Genomic DNA, 24,447 nt, shown 5'->3' with positions numbered 1-24,447 from the left:
AACTCACCAGCCACTGACGCACTTGAACCTGCGGTTGGGGCCCACAGGGAGGCCCGCTGGCTGCTGACATGCTCATCATGTAGACCGGAATATTCCTGACACTACCTAGACCCCTGTGGACTGTCGCGGACCCTCGCTGGCCTTAGGGACTGGTGCCTCGCAGGACGGCCACGGCTCCACAATGACACCTTCCAATAGACGCAAGGACATTTCAGTGCCAACCTCCAAAGACAACTCTGTGGCAGCGATGTGGGGTAAGGCGGGCCCGTCTACCCCCACTGAGGTGGCTCCGCTGGCTGGAGGAGACTCATCGCCGGTCACGCAAGCACTTATGGCCTACTTCATGTCTGAGTTGAAGAACGAAATTGTCTCCCTACGTATACGAGGGGAACAAGATCCAGATCTTTCTAGCACCTTGCAAGGCCGCCTCACCTTTAAACCTGTGACAGACAAGCTGCGGAGCATGGACATCTCTTATCAGTGGGGCCACCCATTCGCCCTTATTTTTACTTGGGAGTCCAAACGTAGAGTGATGCGGTCCTACAACGAAGCGGCTCAACTACTCCGACTTCCCTCCTTGCGATTCACCAGCCCCACCCGATCTACGCCTTCTACACGGGTGCACGACAAGCCATCCTGGTCGACCGTGCGCCGGCGCTCACCACCCCATTGATGAACATTCACTCCTGAGGCACAGCCGGGAGCTTCCTTAAAATTGTATGTACTTTTAAAAATACTTTGTTTTCACTTGCGAGTCACGAGTTAATGTGTGGTGTAGATTTTAAAAACACTCACGAGCTCTCCTGACGGTCGCTGGCACCCCGCACTGCGGACCCTAGCGCAGCTGCGGCCCTTCGACAAACAACCCTCAGCTGCCGCCACTACCGGCGTGAAAACCGGCCACGCCCCCAGCGAGGCCACGCCCCCTGACCTACATATAGCGCTGATACACGAGCGCTTAGGCAAAACCTTCATTCACTCCTGAGGCACAGCCGGGAGCTTTCTTAAAATTGTATGTACTTTTAAAAATACTTTGTTTTCACTTGCGAGTCACGAGTTAATGTGTGGTGTAGATTTTAAAAACACTCACGAGCTCTCCTGACGGTCGCTGGCACCCCGCACTGCGGACCCTAGCGCAGCTGCGGCCCTTCGACAAACAACCCTCAGCTGCCGCCACTACTGGCGTGAAAACCGGCCACGCCCCCAGCGAGGCCACGCCCCCTGACCTACATATAGCGCTGATACACGAGCGCTTAGGCAAAACCTCCATTCACTCCTGAGGCACAGCCGGGAGCTTTCTTAAAATTGTATGTACTTTTAAAAATACTTTGTTTTCACTTGCGAGTCACGAGTTAATGTGTGGTGTAGATTTTAAAAACACTCACGAGCTCTCCTGACGGTCGCTGGCACCCCGCACTGCGGACCCTAGCGCAGCTGCGGCCCTTCGACAAACAACCCTCAGCTGCCGCCACTACCGGCGTGAAAACCGGCCACGCCCCCAGCGAGGCCACGCCCCCTGACCTACATATAGCGCTGATACACGAGCGCTTAGGCAAAACCTTCATTCACTCCTGAGGCACAGCCGGGAGCTTTCTTAAAATTGTATGTACTTTTAAAAATACTTTGTTTTCACTTGCGAGTCACGAGTTAATGTGTGGTGTAGATTTTAAAAACACTCACGAGCTCTCCTGACGGTCGCTGGCACCCCGCACTGCGGACCCTAGCGCAGCTGCGGCCCTTCGACAAACAACCCTCAGCTGCCGCCATTACCGGCGTGAAAACGGGCCACGCCCCCAGCGAGGCCACGCCCCCTGACCTACATATAGCGCTGATACACGAGCGCTTAGGCAAAACCTTCATTCACTCCTGAGGCACAGCCGGGAGCTTTCTTAAAATTGTATGTACTTTTAAAAATACTTTGTTTTCACTGGCGAGTCACGAGTTAATGTGTGGTGTAGATTTTAAAAACACTCACGAGCTCTCCTGACGGTCGCTGGCACCCCGCACTGCGGACCCTAGCGCAGCTGCGGCCCTTCAACAAACAACCCTCAGCTGCCGCCACTACCGGCGTGAAAACCGGCCACGCCCCCAGCGAGGCCACGCCCCCTGACCTACATATAGCGCTGATACACGAGCGCTTAGGCAAAACCTTCATTCACTCCTGAGGCACAGCCGGGAGCTTTCTTAAAATTGTATGTACTTTTAAAAATACTTTGTTTTCACTTGCGAGTCACGAGTTAATGTGTGGTGTAGATTTTAAAAACACTCACGAGCTCTCCTGACGGTCGCTGGCACCCCGCACTGCGGACCCTAGCGCAGCTGCGGCCCTTCGACAAACAACCCTCAGCTGCCGCCACTACCGGCGTGAAAACCGGCCACGCCCCCAGCGAGGCCACGCCCCCTGACCTACATATAGCGCTGATACACGAGCGCTTAGGCAAAACCTTCATTCACTCCTGAGGCACAGCCGGGAGCTTTCTTAAAATTGTATGTACTTTTAAAAATACTTTGTTTTCACTTGCGAGTCACAAGTTAATGTGTGGTGTAGATTTTAAAAACACTCACGAGCTCTCCTGACGGTCGCTGGCACCCCGCACTGCGGACCCTAGCGCAGCTGCGGCCCTTCGACAAACAACCCTCAGCTGCCGCCACTACCGGCGTGAAAACCGGCCACGCCCCCAGCGAGGCCACGCCCCCTGACCTACATATAGCGCAGATACACGAGCGCTTAGGCAAAACCTTCATTCACTCCTGAGGCACAGCCGGGAACTTTCTTAAAATTGTATGTACTTTTAAAAATACTTTGTTTTCACTTGCGAGTCACGAGTTAATGTGTGGTGTAGATTTTAAAAACACTCACGAGCTCTCCTGACGGTCGCTGGCACCCCGCACTGCGGACCCTAGCGCAGCTGCGGCCCTTCGACAAACAACCCTCAGCTGCCGCCACTACCGGCGTGAAAACCGGCCACGCCCCCAGCGATGCCACGCCCCCTGACCTACATATAGCGCTGATACACGAGCGCTTAGGCAAAACCTTCATTCACTCCTGAGGCACAGCCGGGAGCTTTCTTAAAATTGTATGTACTTTTAAAAATACTTTGTTTTCACTTGCGAGTCACGAGTTAATGTGTGGTGTAGATTTTAAAAACACTCACAAGCTCTCCTGACGGTCGCTGGCACCCCGCACTGCGGACCCTAGCGCAGCTGCGGCCCTTCGACAAACAACCCTCAGCTGCCGCCACTACCGGCGTGAAAACCGGCCACGCCCCCAGCGAGGCCACGCCCCCTGACCTACATATAGCGCTGATACACTAGCGCTTAGTCAAAACCTTCATTCACTCCTGAGGCACAGCCGGAAGCTTTCTTAAAATTGTATGTACTTTTAAAAATACTTTGTTTTCACTTGCGAGTCACGAGTTAATGTGTGGTGTAGATTTTAAAAACACTCACGAGCTCTCCTGACGGTCGCTGGCACCCCGCACTGAGGACCCTAGCGCAGCTGCGGCCCTTCGACAAACAACCCTCAGCTGCCGCCACTACCGACGTGAAAACCGGCCACGCCCCCAGCGAGGCCACGCCCCCTGACCTACATATAGCGCTGATACACGAGCGCTTAGGCAAAACCTTCATTCAATCCTGAGGCACAGACGGTAGCTTTCTTAAAATTGTATGTACTTTTAAAAATACTTTGTTTTCACTTGTGAGTCACGAGGTAATGTGTGGTGTAGATTTTAAAAACACTCACTAGCTCTCCTGACGGTCGCTGGCACCCCGCACTGCGGACCCTAGCGCAGCTGCGGCCCTTCGACAAACAACCCTCAGCTGCCGCCACTACCGGCGTGAAAACCGGCCACGCCCCCAGCGAGGCCACGCCCCCTGACCTACATATAGCGCTGATACACGAGCGCTTAGGCAAAACCTTCATTCACTCCTGAGGCACAGCCGGGAGCTTTCTTAAAATTGTATGTACTTTTAAAAATACTTTGTTTTCACTTGCGAGTCACAAGTTAATGTGTGGTGTAGATTTTAAAAACACTCACGAGCTCTCCTGACGGTCGCTGGCACCCCGCACTGCGGACCCTAGCGCAGCTGCGGCCCTTCGACAAACAACCCTCAGCTGCCGCCACTACCGGCGTGAAAACCGGCCACGCCCCCAGCGAGGCCACGCCCCCTGACCTACATATAGCGCAGATACACGAGCGCTTAGGCAAAACCTTCATTCACTCCTGAGGCACAGCCGGGAACTTTCTTAAAATTGTATGTACTTTTAAAAATACTTTGTTTTCACTTGCGAGTCACGAGTTAATGTGTGGTGTAGATTTTAAAAACACTCACGAGCTCTCCTGACGGTCGCTGGCACCCCGCACTGCGGACCCTAGCGCAGCTGCGGCCCTTCGACAAACAACCCTCAGCTGCCGCCACTACCGGCGTGAAAACCGGCCACGCCCCCAGCGATGCCACGCCCCCTGACCTACATATAGCGCTGATACATGAGCGCTTAGGCAAAACCTTCATTCACTCCTGAGGCACAGCCGGGAGCTTTCTTAAAATTGTATGTACTTTTAAAAATACTTTGTTTTCACTTGCGAGTCACGAGTTAATGTGTGGTGTAGATTTTAAAAACACTCACTAGCTCTCCTGACGGTCGCTGGCACCCCGCACTGCGGACCCTAGCGCAGCTGCGGCCCTTCGACAAACAACCCTCAGCTGCCGCCACTACCGGCGTGAAAACCGGCCACGCCCCCAGCGAGGCCACGCCCCCTGACCTACATATAGCGCTGATACACGAGCGCTTAGGCAAAACCTTCATTCACTCCTGAGGCACAGCCGGGAACTTTCTTAAAATTGTATGTACTTTTAAAAATACTTTGTTTTCACTTGCGAGTCACGAGTTAATGTGTGGTGTAGATTTTAAAAACACTCACGAGCTCTCCTGACGGTCGCTGGCACCCCGCACTGCGGACCCTAGCGCAGCTGCGGCCCTTCGACAAACAACCCTCAGCTGCCGCCACTACTGGCGTGAAAACCGGCCACGCCCCCAGCGAGGCCACGCCCCCTGACCTACATATAGCGCTGATACACGAGCGCTTAGGCAAAACCTTCATTCACTCCTGAGGCACAGCCGGGAGCTTTCTTACAATTGTATGTACTTTTAAAAATACTTTGTTTTCACTTGCGAGTCACGAGTTAATGTGTGGTGTAGATTTTAAAAACACTCACGAGCTCTCCTGACGGTCGCTGGCACCCCGCACTGCGGACCCTAGCGCAGCTGCGGCCCTTCGACAAACAACCCTCAGCTGCCGCCACTACCGGCGTGAAAACCGGCCACGCCCCCAGCGAGGCCACGCCCCCTGACCTACATATAGCGCTGATACACGAGCGCTTAGGCAAAACCTTCATTCACTCCTGAGGCACAGCCGGAAGCTTTCTTAAAATTGTATGTACTTTTAAAAATACTTTGTTTTCACTTGCGAGTCACGAGTTAATGTGTGGTGTAGATTTTAAAAACACTCACGAGCTCTCCTGACGGTCGCTGGCACCCCGCACTGAGGACCCTAGCGCAGCTGCGGCCCTTCGACAAACAACCCTCAGCTGCCGCCACTACCGGCGTGAAAACCGGCCACGCCCCCAGCGAGGCCACGCCCCCTGACCTACATATAGCGCTGATACACGAGCGCTTAGGCAAAACCTTCATTCACTCCTGAGGCACAGCCGGTAGCTTTCTTAAAATTGTATGTACTTTTAAAAATACTTTGTTTTCACTTGCGAGTCACGAGTTAATGTGTGGTGTAGATTTTAAAAACACTCACGAGCTCTCCTGACGGTCGCTGGCACCCCGCACTGCGGACCCTAGCACAGCTGCGGCCCTTCGACAAACAGCCCTCAGCTGCCGCCACTACCGGCGTGAAAACTGGCCACGCCCCCAGTGAGGCCACACCCCCCTAACACCCCCCCACAGCCAAAATATCATGTGCATGTGGAGGAAGCGCAGCGGACGAGCGCAACGGGCGCGACGATTGCGCGCCGAAGGCGTGCTGAAGGCAAGCTCATCTGCGCTCGTCCGCGCCGAGTCCGGGCCTAGGGCCACCCCCCCTACTCCCCAAACTACATTACCTAGACAGTACAGCTCCGCTAACCTCCTAGAACTTAGGCTTCTTCAAAAGAAGTGTAGCCAACATCCATTCTAGGTAGAAAACCTTCCACACACATGCAAGGTGTGTAAATCGATCCTCAAACCCCAGCCACCCGTAGACCAATGCCACGACTACAGCATGTTCATGCTAAATTGCAGATCCCTACCCAAACATAAGGAAGAATTTGCACTCCTGATGGAAGAACGTTTGCCTGACATCGTCTTCCTGACGGAGACTTGGCTCACTTCAGACTCTGACCCGGCCCTGGTCACAGCCCTTCCACCTGGCTTTCTAATCTCTCGCCAAGACCGGCCTAAAGGCAGAGGAGGAGGACTAGCAATCATCTACAAAGAGCAGTTTCTTTGCCGAGTCACCCCAGAAACCATCCCGGATTGTGAAAGCCTAGCCTTCAGCCTTGAGCTCTCGCCGAATAATTGCTTCACAGGGACCCTCATCTACCGTCCCCCCGGACCCCCAAAACAATTCCACAACCAACTAGCACGGATTGTGGCCGATCGAGTCAGCACCTCCGCTAACTTCACCCTGCTAGGTGATCTTAATTTCCACTTTGATTCTAAAGCAGATCACACGGCAACCCTTATTTTAGACGATCTTGCGGCGTTGCAATTACACCAATCGGTCAGCTCCCATACCCACGCTCAAGGCCACCTGCTGGATCCAGTTTTCAGCAATTGTCCTAACCTGAAAACTGGTGTACCACACTCACTCCCATGGACTGACCACCTACTGGTCCCCTTCTCCTGGTCTACTCCTAGACCCCCAGGCGCTACACCCACTATAAGAATAGGCAGACCTTGGTCTCGCCTGTCAGTCGAGAAATAAACCACAACATTGGCCAGCAACCTACCTCCTCATAATGGGGACCCAGGCCGCGCAAACCTGACATACGAAGAATGGATCCCCCATTCACTTGACCATTCTTTACCTAAAAGGAAAACCACCACAAAACGTTCCCACAAATCTGCTCCCTGGTATTCAGAACCCCTTAGGACAAAGAAACGCCAGTGCAGGCAAGTTGAAAGAAAATGGCGCCTGGATCCCTCACCAGAAACCAAAACGCAATATCGTAAGCTACTTAAGGAGTATAAAGAACAAATCAAGGCCAGCCAAATTGCTTATTTCTCTAAAGAAATTATCTCCGCCAAATCTAAACCTAGAGAAATTTTTCACATTGTGAAAAGCCTCACCAAACTACCACCCAGCCTGTGTGAGACCAAGTCCACAGAACACTGCAATAAGATGGCAGACTTCTTCCTTCAAAAAATCACTAACATCTATGAATCCTTCCCTCCCGTGCCCAGTACCCCCCCCCCACCCTGAGCAACTCGGACCCGACACTATCCTCCTCTCAGCCTCCTCCCACTTTGGACCGTTTCACCCCCTTCAACCTCACGACTCTGGAGTCTACGGCACGGAAAGTTAAATCAGGGTCCCCTGATGACCCAGCCCCGCCAGACATTATTATGTCAGTCTCCGAAATCACCCTCCCCATCATAAGGGACCTCCTTAATTCTTTCATTACCACCGGCTTAGTCCCGCCGAAGTGGAAACAAGCCATGGTCCGAGCTTTGTTAAAGAAGCCAAGCCTAGATCCCTCAGACCTCAGTAACTATCGGCCAATCTCCCTACTACCCTGGCTGAGCAAAATCCTGGAGAAACATATCAACAGCCAGCTGGTCAACTATCTAGAAAACCACCACCTATTGGATCCCACTCAAACGGGCTTCAGACCAAAACATGGCACCGAAACAGCGCTCCTCATGGTCACCGAGGAATCCAGAACCATCCTGGATCAAGGAGGATCAGTGGCAGTGATCCTCCTTGATTTAAGCGCGGCTTTCGACACAGTCAGCCACGACATACTGCTGAACCGTATGTCGGACATCGGCATAAAAAACAAGGCTTGGTCCTGGTTTGATTCCTTTTTGAAGGACAGATCCTTCCGGGTATTTGATGGAGGATCTTCATCAACCAGCAGACCATTAAGATGCGGAGTCCCACAGGGCTCCTCACTAAGCCCAGCTCTCTTTAACATCTACATGAGGCCCCTAGCGGAGGTTGCTCGTCAGTTTGGAGTTAAAATCATATCCTACGCTGACGACACTCAGCTGGTGGTTTCATTAGCGCAGGAAGCCAACCTGACTACTAGGGGAGGGCTCAAGAAATGCTTAGAGAAGGTCAAGAGCTGGATGTCCGCCTCCTCACTCAAAATGAACGGGGACAAAACAGAGCTAATGCTCCTTGGCCCTGCCGACCCCACCTCCTTCAGTACTCTATGGCCGCCCTGCCTGGGCCTCCCCCCAGCCCCGAAGGACAATATCAAGAGCCTCGGGGTATGGCTGGACAGATCTCTGTCTTTTGGCACCCAAGCCACCAAGCTTGCAGCCACCTGCTTTGGCCTCCTTAGGTTGCTGAGGAAGGTCCTCCATCTCCTTCCGATGGAGGCAAAACAGGTTTGCTATCCAGGGCCTTATCCAGTCTCGACTGGATTTTAACAACGCCCTTTACCTCGCTGCCCCAGAATACACGCTGCGGAGACTACAAATAGTGCAGAACTGCGCCGCCCGCACTCTACTTCAGATCCCTCGACGTCAATTAGCCAAAACTGGGCTGACTAAATTGCACTGGCTACCCATCCGCCAAAGAATACCATTCAAAGCCTTATGCATCGCCCACCAGTCTTTCTGGAAAACTGGCCCCCTCATCACCCTCAACCTAGTCTCGCACTACCAACCTACTAGGAATCTCAGATCAACCCAGATGTATATGGCCACAACACCAAGAATAAAGAAATCAAGAACCGGCGGCAGGACCTTCGCTCATAACGCCTCCAAGCTATGGAACACTCTTCCCCTCCATCTGAGAGCTAACCCAAATCTCTCCTCATTTAGGAAACAGCTTAAAACATTTCTCTTCAACTGCCCTCAGTAAACCCCCCTGGCCACCCCTCTCGATATGATGATGGTTCTTAGCGCTTGGACGCCCCTGGGCATCAATCGCGCTCTACAAATCGACATACAATACAATACAATACAATACAGCATCGCAGGCCAAGCAGGACATTATCGAACACATCTGGTCCTTAGAGGGGAACAAATCGGAAGCAGGTACGGACTCTCCACTCCCCTGATAAACAGGTCATGTCCCCGTGATGGGCCTTGGAACCTCCCTCTGGGAGCACAGCTCTTCCTAGTTGAATTTGATGTTTGCTGCTGTGATCCCAACACTGCCCCAACTCCCCTTTCGCAGTGTGACGGGTGCCGGAGCACCCCATCTGGACGAACTTGAGAGCAGCAGGTGACCTACCCCCATCTGTTCTTGAGAGAGTGACGTCTCTGGGCCCATCCAAACCTGGAACGGAACACTGTGGCCCAGTTGGATAATGTTGGTTATCTACTCTTCCCTCTGCTATCTTCCTTCTTGTCTGAAGCTTCTTTCTCTTTTTTTTCTTGTATGCGAGGCATGGCCGATGGGTGACTCCAATGCTAGGGTGCGTCCCTGTCCATAGGGAGAACCCACTCCTTCCGTTATCCTGACGTGCTTCCTACGTTGGCATGATGGACTAACTGGGGACCAGATATTCTTTTGGCTCTTCCCGAACCCTTAAAGATAATATCCCTTAATGTCAAGGGGCTTAACTCTCCCAACATCCAGCAGCAGTTGTGGCGCTACCTACTTCAACATAGCCCAGACATCATCTTTCTTCAAGAAACCCACCTGCTGAAAATAGATATACCCCGCATGGCTCACCCTAAATATCCCTTCCAATTCTGGGCCATGGCAACCAGCAAAACGGCTGGGGTGCCTATTCTATGCAGACATGGTATCAGACAGGGGGAACTCAAAGTCTTTCGAAGCCCAGATGGCCATTTTGTCAGAGCAAGGGTGGAGATCAGGAAACACCTATTTACACTGTGTAATGTGTATGCGCCAAACCAGATGCAGGATTCCTACCTCTGAACGCTCCTGCGGGAACATGTGCCACAAGGTGACCCCTCCCTGATTCTGGGGGGAGATTTTAACCTGGTGTGGGACCCTGCGATGGACCGGAGTGAAGCCTCCTCGAACGGGTCAGGGGCCATGTCCTCCACACTCCCGAAATGGATAACAGACCTTGGCTTGATGGATTCATGGCGATACCACTCTCCAGAGGTGCGGGATTACTCGTTCTATTTGCACGTCCATCGCTTGTATTCGGTATTGACTATCTTTTTATCTCGCACGCACTTGTAGGAGACACGCTAGCAGCTTCTATGTCCGCTATATCGTTATCCGTCCATGCCCATGTTGAGCTTCTTCTGCAGGATCCGGCCGCTTGCTCCACCCATCCTCCAGCTGTGGCGTCTCCCGCCGCATGTCCTACAGGATCCAGCCAATGTGGAAAGCATACAAACTGCCATTGACTCTTACTTTACGAGCAATGATCTGCCCGAGACTCCCTTCCCTGTGGTGTGGGATGCTTTCAAGGCTACGATCCGAGGCCACATCACGTCTTGGTTGATTGCACAGGCGCGGGAGTCCCACAGCCTGGAAGATTGTTTCATTAAGGACATTAAGAAATGGGAGAAGCAGGACCTTGCGGTGGCGACTCACGAACCTCAGGGGCCAACTCCGTACCCTGCTCACCAATAAAGCTGAGCGGTCCCTGCTAGGCTTGAAGCAACGATATTTTGATGGGGGAACAAAGTGGGCATATTGCTGGTGAAGCGCCTACGAGCAGCGAAGGCCCACATAGCGAACATTCAATTGCCGGACGGAGAAAGGGTCACCAAGGTGCGGGCCAAATGCGAGGCCTTCAGGGCCTATTACACTGCCCTTTACATGGCGGAAACACCCTCCCAACCTCACATTGATGACATTCTGAATCAGTGCCCCTGGATCCCAATACACCCACACTAAGCCAAACAACTGAACAGTCTTCTCATGGCAGAGGAACTGATGGCGGCGTTGAAAGATCTTCGTTTTTGGAAGACACCAGGCCCGGACAGCCTGCCACTGGCCTTCTACCGCATGTTCATAGCGCAACTCCAGCCACACCTCCTGCGCTTGTATAATTCCTTTTCGGACACGGAAGGGCCGTCACCCTCCCTTGCTATTTCTCGAGCTGGTGGATGTTATGATCATACAATCTCCACTACGTAAGGTGCAAAGGCCCTCGACCTTCTCTGATATCTGTGACGACTTTGCGTTCACTAGACTGAGGTGACCCACCTATGTGTACAGCCAGGACTTATCCGAGGAGCTTATTCACATTACTCTGGGGGACCTTACCTCTGTATTCAAGGTGCCTATTTTTTTACAACAGCCAGAACTTTTGTGAAGAGCTGATCCATACTAACTAAGAATCCCACAGTGTGAGAGATCTCTGCGAAGACAACTGCTATTACTATACAAATTCCGCTTCACGCTTATCTCAAGGGGTCTTCAGATATATCGTTTTTGTCCTGAAGATGGTCTCAACAATCAATTTATAGAGACCGAAATGTCGACGTACGTTTTTTTCTTCGTTAAATTTCTTACACCAATTGTATCAAGGAAGAAAAGCGTACACAATTGTTCCAATGAAGTATTTTTATTTATTTTGACAATATATGCTTCTTGCAACATTGTTGATATATACTTTCTGTACCCTATTTTTGATTCTTAACTCATATTAAATACAAACTCCTTATATACACCTGTTTGCTCTGCTCTGTATGTTTGGATCACTTGCTGTGACTACTGCAAACTGAATCAATAACCATTGTTGCGTAATTGCACAATAGACTAACATTCATTCGGGTCTAAAATCAGCATTTATAACTAAATGTTATAAACAGTATAAACAAAATCCCTTGAAGGTACCTTTACCCTTTCATTCGTCACCCTCCATGGGCATGGCAGAAATAGCTCTTATCCCCAAACCGGGAAAAGATTCCACGCTCAGTGCATCCTACCGCCCCATTGCTCTGTTGAACACGGACCTCAAATTTATATCAAAATACTTGCTAGACGCCTAGATCCCCACATGCCTGGCCTTGTAGAGCCGGACCCAGTTGGCTTCATTCGTAATAGACAAGGGGCGAACAATGTGTTTAGAATCGCACACCTGATGGGGAAGGCACACCATTGGAACATACCGGCCTGCCTTCTGTTGCTTGACGCGAAGAAGACGTTCGACCAGGTGGACTGGGGCTTTCTTCGTACGGTGTTGCAAAAGATCGGAGTGGGCCGGCACATGATTTCTATGATCATGGCCCCTTATCTATCTCCACAGGCTAGGGTTCGGGTCAATGGGCAGCTCACAGAACCCTTTTTCATACACAGGGGTACGCGGCAGGGGTGCCCCCTGTCCCCTCTGCTGTTTGGCCTGGTGTTAGAGCCTTTGGCAGAGATGATTAGGCAAAATGCGGACATACATGGCCTCTCTCTTTTAGGTCGGCAGAACAAGGTCGCACTATTCGCAGATGACCTAATGCTCACACTATCGCGTCCACATATATCCCTCCCGGCGCTTCACACTCTATTATAGTCCTGTGAGCGGGCCTCTGGCCTTAAAGTTAACCATGGCAAATCTTGGGCTTTAAACCTCACAATCCTGAAAGAGGAGATACCAATTTTAAAGACACTCTCTCCTTACCAATGGGCAACGGATCATATCGATACCTAGTACTTCAACTGACCCCCTCCCATGACACATGGACCCAGGTGAAATGGCGGGAATGCAGGAGAAATATTTTGGAAGACTTAAGGGGATAGAAATCCCTAAGTATCTCCTGATTTGGGTAGGCTTAATGTCATCAAAATGTCGATGCTCCCTAAAATCCTGTATCTATTTCAAAGTCTCCCTACCCCTATCCTGCAACACCAGATACACCAGATACAGAGCCTCCAGCGAGATCTCAAAAGCTTCATATGGGGCGCTCGCCAACCACAATTCTCCCACAAGATTCTGATGCTACCGTGAGAAAGAGGGGGGCTAACATGCCCCAACCTTCTGGAATACTACTGGGCCTCACATCTCTGCTTTGTATCGGAATGGACAACCACTGAAAGCGAAAGGATCTGGTTCCATTCGGACAGGATGGTAACTGGGCGTACCATCTGGGATCTTCCGTGGCTCCATCGTACAGCGCGCTCCCACAGTGCATATATTGCTGTACCTACCAAAACGGTTCTAGATATATGGGACAAAGTAGCCATGCGTAAGGCACTAACGACCTTCCCCTCCCCCCATAACCCCATTGCAGGTAATCCACTATTCCCTCCAGCCCTCCGCTCCCAAGCCTTTGCCAAATGGGTGCAGGGGGGATGCAGAATGATCGGAGATCTGTACGAAGAGGGACGCTTAAGACATTTGTCCAGTGCAGGGAGGAATTTCGTCTCCCACTGGGGCGGGATTACAATACGCACAGCTGCGGCATTGGGTATCCACACCAGAGATGCAACAAGCTGCTGTCCGACCATTCACCCCCTTTGAATGGCTGGTCTGTTCCTTCGACAAATCGAAAGGCCTTATCTCCCGGACATACCAGATCCTACAACACCCCCCGGTGCTGACGGCACACCCACATCAACGCCAACGGCAGCTGACATCAGCCACGGAAATCATGCCTACACAGTGGAATTGCCTATGGCGGGACATTCGTAAGACCTTAAAAACTCATCCCTTCCTGCATGCCTTCCCCACTTAGTCTCCTTCCAGCTGCTATCCGATGTTCAAAAGTCCTAGCGCCATGAAACCGCCAGGTAAAAGTGCGCTTTACAAGTGTTTTTAAATTCAAATTCCTAGGGTCTTTCGTAGCATCTCACAGAGGGAAAATGCATACAAAATCATGACACAATGGTACTACACGCCCACTAGATTGCACAAAATGATTCCTGCCACGTCCCCCTTGTGCTGGAGGTGTTTGAATGCATCTGGAAACTTCTTTCACATTTGGTGGGGTTGGCCACTCCTAACCCTGCTCTGGAAGGAAATACTTAGCCATATTAAGGAGGTATTGGGCTTCCCCCTGTGTGAGACTGCAACCACGATCCTTTTGGGTCTTAAACCTGACAACCTAAAAGCGCTTACCCGCATCGATTGGATTATAGCACTTCACATGCTTGGGGCGGCTAAACAACTTATAGCACTGTATTGGAAAAAAGCTGAGACTCCTCCAAATGCCACTTGGTTGATGCGCTTATGGCATGTAATAACAATGGAACGTTTACAGCGCATTTGCAATCACGCGACACCCGCTTCACCGCAGTTTGGCGACCCTTAGTCAAACATCTCTGTAAAATATAACATGCACGTTATCTACCCACCAAGCTTAGAACGCTGCGACTCTTCGAAGATGCTATACTCCCGCCAGATCCCAGCAGGCTCCTCAGGTAATTAGAACAATCTTGCGAATCACTCCCTCTGACAAGCATGAAGGTATTACATATTTGCATCATGCACCGCTGCGCGCACCTACCCGTCCGCCTGCCTGGCCGCTTTCGTTGCTGTCTATTTGTCTTTTCCATTACTTTCTCTTTTTCTGACTCTTTTTCTATCTATTCATCATTACCCACTTTATATGGGCCTCTTGCCCGCGTTTTCAATGTTATTGATCTAAATAAGGTCTCAAGATTTCCCACAACAAGTTAATATTGTCATATGTACTGTGTCACGCGGCCGGCCCAACAAGGGTTGTGGGGGACATGCTGTGTTCCAATTAGCCTACTAATGCTTTTGAGTATTTGTGAGGAAACTTTGATGAAATGCGGCCGGCCCTAAGTGTGTTTGGGCTTAACGCTGTGTACATCGAGATCTATGTTCCCCTCCCTATCTAGAAAATAAAATAGACCTTAAACAAAAAGCTAAAGTGATGTTTTCACATGTTATGAAATTCCTAATCATCCTCATTGAAATAACAAGGAGTGTAAAGAATTAGTGAAATCTATCATAATCTAGATAATAAGTCATATTGAAGGGTTTCAATCGGAACTTTGTGATTTGCATATGTGAAATTGTGCTCCGAATGAGAAAAGAAAACTGATGCTGTATAGACATATTTAATGCAAATGTTCAGAAATTGTCTGATAATCTTAATATATGTACCAATGTAAACCATTTGGAACAATATTAATATTTTATGATTTGAAATAATTATCTACGCTAGCATCCTGAGAATGCAGTAATGCGTCATTGTTACATGTGATCTTTGCAATCCAACAAATAACATATTCTGAGTGCTTATAAGTTGAACTGATTTTTAGAATGTTGATTTCCCCTATGTAATGACTATTTCCATTAATTTATATTCTTCATATTTTAAATTAACTTTAATAAAGGCCTGCATGTTCACCTACTTTTCTTTGCCTTACACTTATGAGAAGTTTTCCAAAACTTTCAATGTGAAGCAAAACTGTGTCTTACTGGAAGAGTTCTCACTCGCTTACAAGATCTATTGCCACAAAAGGTGAAACTTTTGGAACATCTGCTATGGAAAACTGTCCTCTTGAACCCACCCATGTGCCTGTTGCTAAAAGACCACTGTTAGACCTGGCCCTTTAGACAGGTTTATCCCCAAACATTTTGCCTTTTGCCGCCTATTTTTCTGACCCTGTTTTTGTTGGCTATGGGATTCTGGGCACTTTACCACTGCTAATCAGTGCTAAAGTGCATATGCTCTCTGTATAAATTGAGATATGATTGGCTATCTATGATTGGCATATTGTATTTACTGGTAAGTCCCTAGTAAAGTGCATGGTGTGTGTCAGGGTCTGTAAATCAAATGCTACTAGTGGGCTTGCAGCACCAGTTGTGCGGCCCACATGAGTAGCCCTGTAAATGTATCTCAGATCTGCCACTGCAGTGTCTGCTTGCAGATATAAACTGCCATGCCGACCTAGCAAGTGCACCCGGAATGCTGGACAATGCAAACATTCACCCCCAGTCACAATGATCTGGGTTTAATCCATCATTCTTTTGCTCACCACACCACCCCAGTTTGGACCCAGCCATATGCAAATCAGTCTTGACTCTGTTTCTTGTGGGAACAGTCCAGCCCGAACTGCCAAGCCAGGTCCTCCCTTGACCAAAAACAAGCATCCTGGGACCGGTTTCAGGGCATCACCCTTCATCAGCCGTTGGCTTGAATTCAGTGGTGTAGTGAGCACAGGACCCAAATCTGGGCATACCCTTCCCACTTAGGTCAACATATGCAAAAGAAACAATTGGTGGACGGAATACTGGACAATCCAAACATTCACCCCCAGTCACAGGGATCTGGGTTTAATCCATCATTCTTTTGCTCACCCCACCACCCCAGTTTGGACCCAGCCATATGCAAATCAGTCTTGACCTTGTTCCTTGTGGGAACAGTCCAGCCCTTACTACCGAGCCAGGACCTCCCTGGACCGAAAACAAGCATACTGGGACCGGTATAAAGGCATCACCGCTCCTCAGCCAGGCTAGCTTGAATCCAGTGGTGTAGTGAGCATGAGACCCACATCTGGTCTAGTGAGGACCTGGTTTGGCAGTTCGGTCTGGACTTTTCCAATGAGGCACAGGGTCAAGACTGATTTGCATATGGCTGCGTCTGAACCGGGGTGGCATGGTGAGCAAAAGAACAATGGATTTAACCCAGATCTCTTGACTGGGGGTGAATGTATGATTTATTCAGCATTCTGTTCATCATTTGTTTGCGTAGCACCTTGAGAAAGTAGGCATTTTCTTGTTTAACCATTTCTTGTGCCTCTGCCTGTTTGTGGATTGACTGTCTGGTTTTAGAGTGACAGGGGATGGGGATGTGCAGTCACTGTAGACAGCCATGGGGGGTCAAGGTAAACGCTGAGGGTAACTCCACGAACTCACCGACTTCACATCAATTCACCGGAACTGATGCCTCACCACCGATGCAACCATCTTCCCCTGTCCTCGATTCGACATGTTGCCTCCTCTCGGACCTACGCCTCACCTGCCCCGTGGCAGCCAGGAAACCGGGCTCAACCTCAGCACCAACGCTTCACCTCCAAGACGCTGGGTGGCTTCCTAGACTTCGCTTTCCAAGGCACTGTTGCTTGGGGGTCCGTGTGCCACCATGCCCGGCACCGCGCACCTCGCACTAAGCACCATATTTGGAATTATTGCTGTCACAACATTGTAATAGCCCCAGGTGGAGCTATTTATTTTTTAAAAGCTTTATTTTGGAAATAATTATTTTTAAGTGCTATTTAATTACATCTATGTTGGATTTTTGTTGTTTGCTCTTGTTGAGTTTAGATAAGGATACTTTATTTTCCCAAACTGGTGTAGTGTCCATTTGTGGTGTTTTCACTATATTATTGTGTGTATTGAGTACAAATACTACACACATTGCCTTTGGATAAGCCTGCCTGCTCGTGCCAAGCTACCAGGGGTTATCGAGAGTGTGTATTCCACTTACCCTGACTAGAAACAAGAGTCCCTACTTGGACAAAGGTGCATACCTCTTCCAATTAGAGATCCCTAGTTCTAACGATTGCCATAACAGAATTATTGGTTTGCATGATTTTAGTCAGGCCAAATTTCGTTAGACTGTTCGGGCTAGCTGTAAAAATCCTTTACTAATATAGTCTAGGGTTGAGAGTTATGTACATAAATGTAATCATACATTTGTTAATCGGTTATCCAATCCCTGATCCTCATTGGATATCTGGATGTTAGATCTCTTATATCCAACCCCTAAGTACCACAATAGAAGATCCATTGGAGGATCAAGTGAGTGTCAGTTAGCTAAGTCGTATGGAAGAGACAATAGTAATAAGAGAAACATTGTATTTATTGAAAAGGGCCCTGTATCTGCTGCAACAGTGTTAATGCCCAATAGGCAATAATGCTTAATAAATTCCCTGTTATTCTGGTGTTAAAAGCAGTGGCGTCAGCATGATCTAATAGTTTAAATGTGTATATCTCACATTTAGTGAATTTAGATTTCTTAATTGTAAGATGAATACACTTTTGTGGTGTTTCTGTTGATTTGTATGCGATGTTGGCATACATTTTTTTGTTTACTAGGTCAAAGAAATGTTGGCACAACAATGTGGATTTCCACAACCAGCGCAGCTTATAGGGATGATCAAATGTGGCACTGTTCACTCCTCAAATATCAATCCAACGGCAAGGGCGAAGTCTGGCGCACACAACAATAACACAGATATACAGTTACCCTAAAAAATGAGGAGTCACCTCATGGAAGCAACCAAGGGTATACCGATCATACTTTGAATTGGCCCGCGTTTATCTTCCTTGGCGCGCTCCAGTGAGTGAAAGAAAAGAGAAAAGGCCACCCATATGTGGTGCCATAAGTAAGTTGGTAATTAAGTGTCATCTAATGAGATGTGTTTAACAGGCAAGAAAATGTACCTTAAAGCATGAGATAAAGAGATAGTAAGTGTGGGGTGGTGGATGTAAGAAGAAGGAGGTGAAATAAGGCAGCATTGGCATTCGGAAGCCATGGCAGTGGGCAGCGCAGGTGCAGGCCCTTAAGAAAGCTTTGGACCCCTTGATTTATTGTTTTACAATTAAGCACAGGATTTCATCCTGATCTCTACTCATTGGAATGTAGCAGTTGTGTGTAGCAAAATCATGGGCCTCTCCTTGTAGAATGTGTTGAGGGGACCAGTATCTCCCATATCTCACAGATATTCATTGGCCTTGGACTGAATTGGGCCCCTTGAGGGGCTAGAGGTTTTACTGCGCCTCAGGGACTGCAGGGGTTTGCCTTACACACCTGGAAGGTAGAGAGAGACTAGAGGAAGTCCTTTCCAACTCAGGCAGCTGTGTGCCCAGGCATTCTTTATTGGTTCCTGGTCATACAAACAGAGCAGGGAGATGGACTGCTTCCACTCATACCACGATTAAGAGTCGTACCTAAGGTGGAGCAAGATCCAGTGTTGAATCCCGAATAGAATGGAGTGACACTCACAGGGGACACGCAAGATTGGATGCCTTCGTTTGCAGTGTCAAATACGTATGTTTGCAAAGTTTACAACGCCCAAACTACCTACTGTTTCCATCGAATAATAATGTTGTTAATAAAACATTGTATTTTACGGGTATTCGATATTTTTATCCTTTATAACTGCTTGATATAAACGTGAGTAAATAGAAAAGATAATTTGAAACACTGGTCTCTGCTACAAGTTGGCGATGATTTCAACACAATGTTCTCTGAAAAAAAACTGCCATTCAATGACGCCAACAATTACAGAGAATTGATCTCCTCAATCAAAAGAAAGCATTTGGTCAACTGTACCCCACCTTCCCCAGGCAGTGTCTTGGCTTAACTGTGAGCACTGCAATGTCATCATCAGAGGTATTGCTCCCATAAACTCTTCATCAGGACTCCCTTAAGCACCATGCCAATCAGGATACATCCAGCTCCATACACCTCTTTGAATACCCAAGTGAAAATGTTTCAGTGACCACTTGCCTCCAGCTCATTGCTTACACTGTTTTCAGTCCTGGACTTTTGTCCAATTACTCAGTGCTTTCTGGGTGCCATCCTCTTGTTGTGCCTCCATTGACCTAATTAGAATTATAACACCTGAAATCAATGATTTTTGGGTGAAAAGTTCAGGACCAGAGACAGTGTCCGTAATGAACTGGAGTGAGGCGGTTGCCATAGGAAAAGTTTACTTAGGCAAAGTGGAACTCTGGCTAAGTGGAGAAAAAAAAATCATACGGACGTCCGATGAAAAATCCACAGTGGATGCACACTTGAAATACACATCCATGTAAACTAAATGAAGTTTCACATGTTGGAATTTACCGAAAAAGATGCAAACATAAACAACAATAAAACATTACTGCCAAGAGAACTCTGCATCAAAATATTAGACATCTAGAGACATAAAAGTTCCAGTGATAGAATAGAACATGCACTTTGTTCTATAGTTAATGGTGTGTCCCAGGTTTCTATTTGTCCTACATCCAGATCCGAAGCTTTTGTGACAAGAAAGGAATGAGTGTAATAGTTCGGAACCCATAGTTCCCAGTTGTAAGAACAACTGGTTATTCAGGGCTATGGTACCCCTAATATGGCAACAAGTATGTTTCATCATGCACATAGTAAATAACCTTCATATAACTGTCAGAGAATAGAAGATCACTCGTACACCCATGTGAAGTCTGCAAAAGTTTAATTCGCATATATTGCTTTGAATACGAATATACATGTTACAAAAACAAAACTCAGACAGCAGGTGCACGTTGTCCTCATGAGAAGAGTGCAAACAAACCTTTAAAGAGATGCAAGAAATGTAAACGTCCAGTCGCTGAGCACGCTATATGTAAATCCTCTATTAGTAGTTCCACGGACGTTAGTGAGGCTGAATATGTCTAAAGTGATGAAGCTGAGTATAACTTGGGCACAACATGGAGAAACAAGGTGGCAGTAAATTAATCAACATGGTGCTAACCATTACAGTGACTTAAAGCAACTTTTTATGCATTTTCCCACAGTGTTATACCCTTGTCATGTGCCCACATCATTGGTGAACTCGACATTCCACCCTATTGATGCAGAGTGCGTAAGGAACCACATTACATTTAGGGCTTTGTACTAGACCATTCTAAGGCTACATGTGACACACAGCATCATAGAAGAGGGAACACCAGTGAGTGTTCAGCTACCTGCTGATTCTAGCCACAATTACAATCCCTCCAGTATTCCTGTACAATTTGTTTCCAATGGAGTATTTTTCCAGATAGTGACATAGGGCCCGATTCACAAAAGTAATCTGAGACAAAATCCTAACTTTACGACCTATGGTATTCACAGAAGGCATTTTGGAGTACTAAAGTTAAGTTTTTGTCTCGGTTCAACTTAAGTTTTGGTCTTGAGTTAAACTTAAGACCAACATTTAAGATTGACTGAGACAAAATCTTAGTCGTAAAGTTAGGATTTGGTCTCGGATTACTTTTGTTAATCTGGCACTTAGTATGTATGTAAGTGTCTAACTGGTATTGCTTTAGTGTAACCTTAGCCAAATGGCACTGGAGCACCATGCAGGGTCAAAGTACGGCCTAAATGCAACCAGCAATATGAGAATTAGCTAATTTTTGGACAGTTAATGCGTTGTGATGTAATCTTATTTACTTATTTTAAGAGGTGCGTTATCCACTTTCCCAATCTGATGCAGTGTTAGGGCTGTTAAGGACTTCTTAGGTCAATATGTTAACTAGTTATTGAAAAACCATGACATTGATGCATGGTTGGAGGGTGACCCCTGATTTCTTTAGGAGAAGGTCACATGAAGTACTACTCCAACAAAACAGTTAGGTACATTTTAGGGAGTTTTCTGGAGTTCACTTGGCTTAATGCACCAGGAATTTACTAGTTCTGTAGAAGCAGAGTACTGAGCAGTGCATGTGAAATATGTACCTGCAACCCTAAAATGCATAAAGCAATAATTAAGCCCCATAGTGCCGGAAGGTTTTTTCTATTTTACAGCTATTGAATTTAGATTTATGACAAGTAAAGTTGAACATAAAAACCCCATAATGAGGATTCAACTGAAATGCAACTGGGGTCCAGCCAAAGGGCATGTAATTGCTTAAGCACCACAGCGCAGTGAGTTATCAGCATGACATCATGAACTCCAAAGTGTGATGGACACAGATAAAGTATGTTCTAAAAATTCAAATAAAGTATTATATTTACCAATTAAGAATGTGGATGACTCCGCATATGGTATAAATACTATAAGATATGTGTTATGATAGGAACAGCTCAGTTTATTGAGAATTCACATATTCAACTAAGGGACAGACTGTAGAATGAATCCAATTGTCAAAGGGCCTGATTCACAGAACTAGCTTAAGACAAAATCCTAAACTTACTGCCATTTATTCATTTTGGCATTCACAGAAGCCACTTACTCATTTTGGTATTCACGGAAGGTAAGATGAGTAAGTGACTTCTGTGAATACCAAAATGAGTAAGGTTCTTCGGTGAATACCAAAATGAGTAAGTTTCTTCTGTGAATACCAAAAAGGTAGTAAGTTTAGGATTTTATCTTAAGTTAGTTCTGTGAATTGGACCCTAAAAGCGGCACTTAAAATTGCGTAGAGTAGTGCAAAGCAGAAGGGCCATTCTTCATACTGGGAAAAAGTAGGACAAGCAAGTCAATGTGAAATATTAAACAGGTGCACATAGGCCATGGATCACACACAGTCTGATGTCTCACCACTGCCCACATAATTGACAAGAGTTTTCACAATTTGCGTAGTTCTCATCACTGTACAGCGTGTAGGACAGAACCCCAATGGCTAAAACGCCAGTTGATTGGCTCGTGAGAGGCATTTGATGTGTTTGTTGCAAGGATCCACACCCATCCCTAGACTCTGCCAGAAACAACTGACTGGTGGTGAAATGAAAGTCTTTCACGTTCTGGCTATTTTTTATTTTGATGAGGAGTGTTTCGTGGCCACATTTTAGATTATTGGACACTCCTTTGTGTTGCAGGAAGATGTTACTGCTATTGGACTATGCAGTACCATGTTCTGCGGTTGGCTAAATTAACAAAAATGCTGGGGCAACCCGGGAAGCTAGAGAGCTTTAGACATGTGATCGTTTTGTAGAGGTCCTCTGTTGACAAAGGAATAAACTCAAACCCTCTGACATTGGGCTGACAAGAGAGTGGAGGGGGTTGAGCACATTGAAGTCCACTCTAGCCAGAACCATTACCAACCCCGCCCACGTGTTTATTTTAGGAAATCATAGACCATTGGGCCCTATTTAAAAGTGGGTGGTGCAATAATAATAGCACTTTTTAAAATATGATACCCTATTGCAAATTGTGCCCTTTATAATGGGACATAACCTCCAGATTTTGATACTGTGTGTAATACAATATGGCAAGGGATGTGATTACTTCAAAACTTGTAATTTCAATCGCTCTGCAAACAGTAGTTGCAGAGGGATTAGAAAAGTATGGGCCACTCATAATGATGACTAATTGCTTTATGCGACTAGCATTTATCCTACTAAGACAATGTTCACGTTTGCCACCTTTTTGATCCCAATGTAATCAATTTCATTTAATCAAAGTAATTTTCAAAGTAATCTTTTGCTTGTAAGAATGCATTACAAAAACGTTAAAATAAAAAACAACATCTTTCAAAACTAAATAATTTTAGTGGTTTTAGTTGCTAATGGTACCTCTGGCTGTAGGCTGATGTCGGTCTTTATCCACGTCAAGTCCTTTCGCCTTGCTTTTGTGAGGGAGAAATTGATATATTTAAACATCATTGCACCAGAAACAATTTTTTCGATTCTTTAAGTAGCGCTCCATTTCTTTTCTGCATTGCACCATGATGATTTGTAAAAAAAAAATGCAGTAAACATCATCGTGATTGAACAATCTCTCATAAATGTTTTCTCGCTTTACTCTGGTTTATGGTATAATCCAAGGGTTACCAATATAGGTTGAGGAGAGATGGATACCCTGCAATAAAGCACACAGTTAAAGTGTTGTTAAGATTACAAAAAGAAAACCTAAAACCACCTGTAGTTGCCCATTTATGATTAACTAAGAAAACCACAATGCAAACCTCATCGAGCAAACGCATGAAAGGGTTAAGGACCGCTATGTACACCTCAACCAAAAATTGTGTGCAATTTATACTCATAAACTATCATTGCCGGACACAGTCATAGAATTAAACCTCGTGCTCAACTCTTTGGTAATTTGACGAGATTAAAATAACCACAACAGTGGGTGAGTAGGACAGCCCTCTCAGACTAGTGAATTTGTTTCCTCTTTGCCTTCCTCTCACTAGTGTTATATGTGAATCACAGGAGTATTCTACTGAATTAATGTTCCATTCAGCAACCCTACCTATACTTAATGATACTTTCATTGAATGTTACTGTACTGTGGTGTGCCATTTTTGGAACTGTAGAGTTTATAATGTCAGTCGATCTGTGCAAGCTCTGAATGTATTCATATAATATTAATTAGCATTAAAGCTTGCTTCCATGTTTTCAGAAAAAGGCTTCACTCTTTATCTTCTCTAGTTACCCATGCTTACAAAATGCAGTGGTAATCTGTGCCAGGGTAATCAAGCATGCTTGCAGTTCTATGCCTGATAATGGGTGCCTTTGTTGTGATGAAATAGCTGTTTGTAGCATCTAAGGAATCCGCAGACAGGAAAGGACGTTATGCCAGCTAATGTTGATGTTAACCACCGCTTGACTGGCTACACAAGTAAGCATGCCAAATAAGTCTGAATAGGCGAGACAACAGAAGAAGCTCACTGGACTGACTCTTTAAAACCAAATTCAATTTAAAG

The sequence above is a fragment of the Lissotriton helveticus genome, chromosome 1_1 (genome assembly GCF_964261635.1).
Source record: "Lissotriton helveticus chromosome 1_1, aLisHel1.1, whole genome shotgun sequence".
NCBI classification, from domain to species: domain Eukaryota; kingdom Metazoa; phylum Chordata; class Amphibia; order Caudata; family Salamandridae; genus Lissotriton; species Lissotriton helveticus.
The sequence above is the reverse complement of the archived record's forward strand: the minus strand, read 5'-3'. Positions refer to the sequence as shown.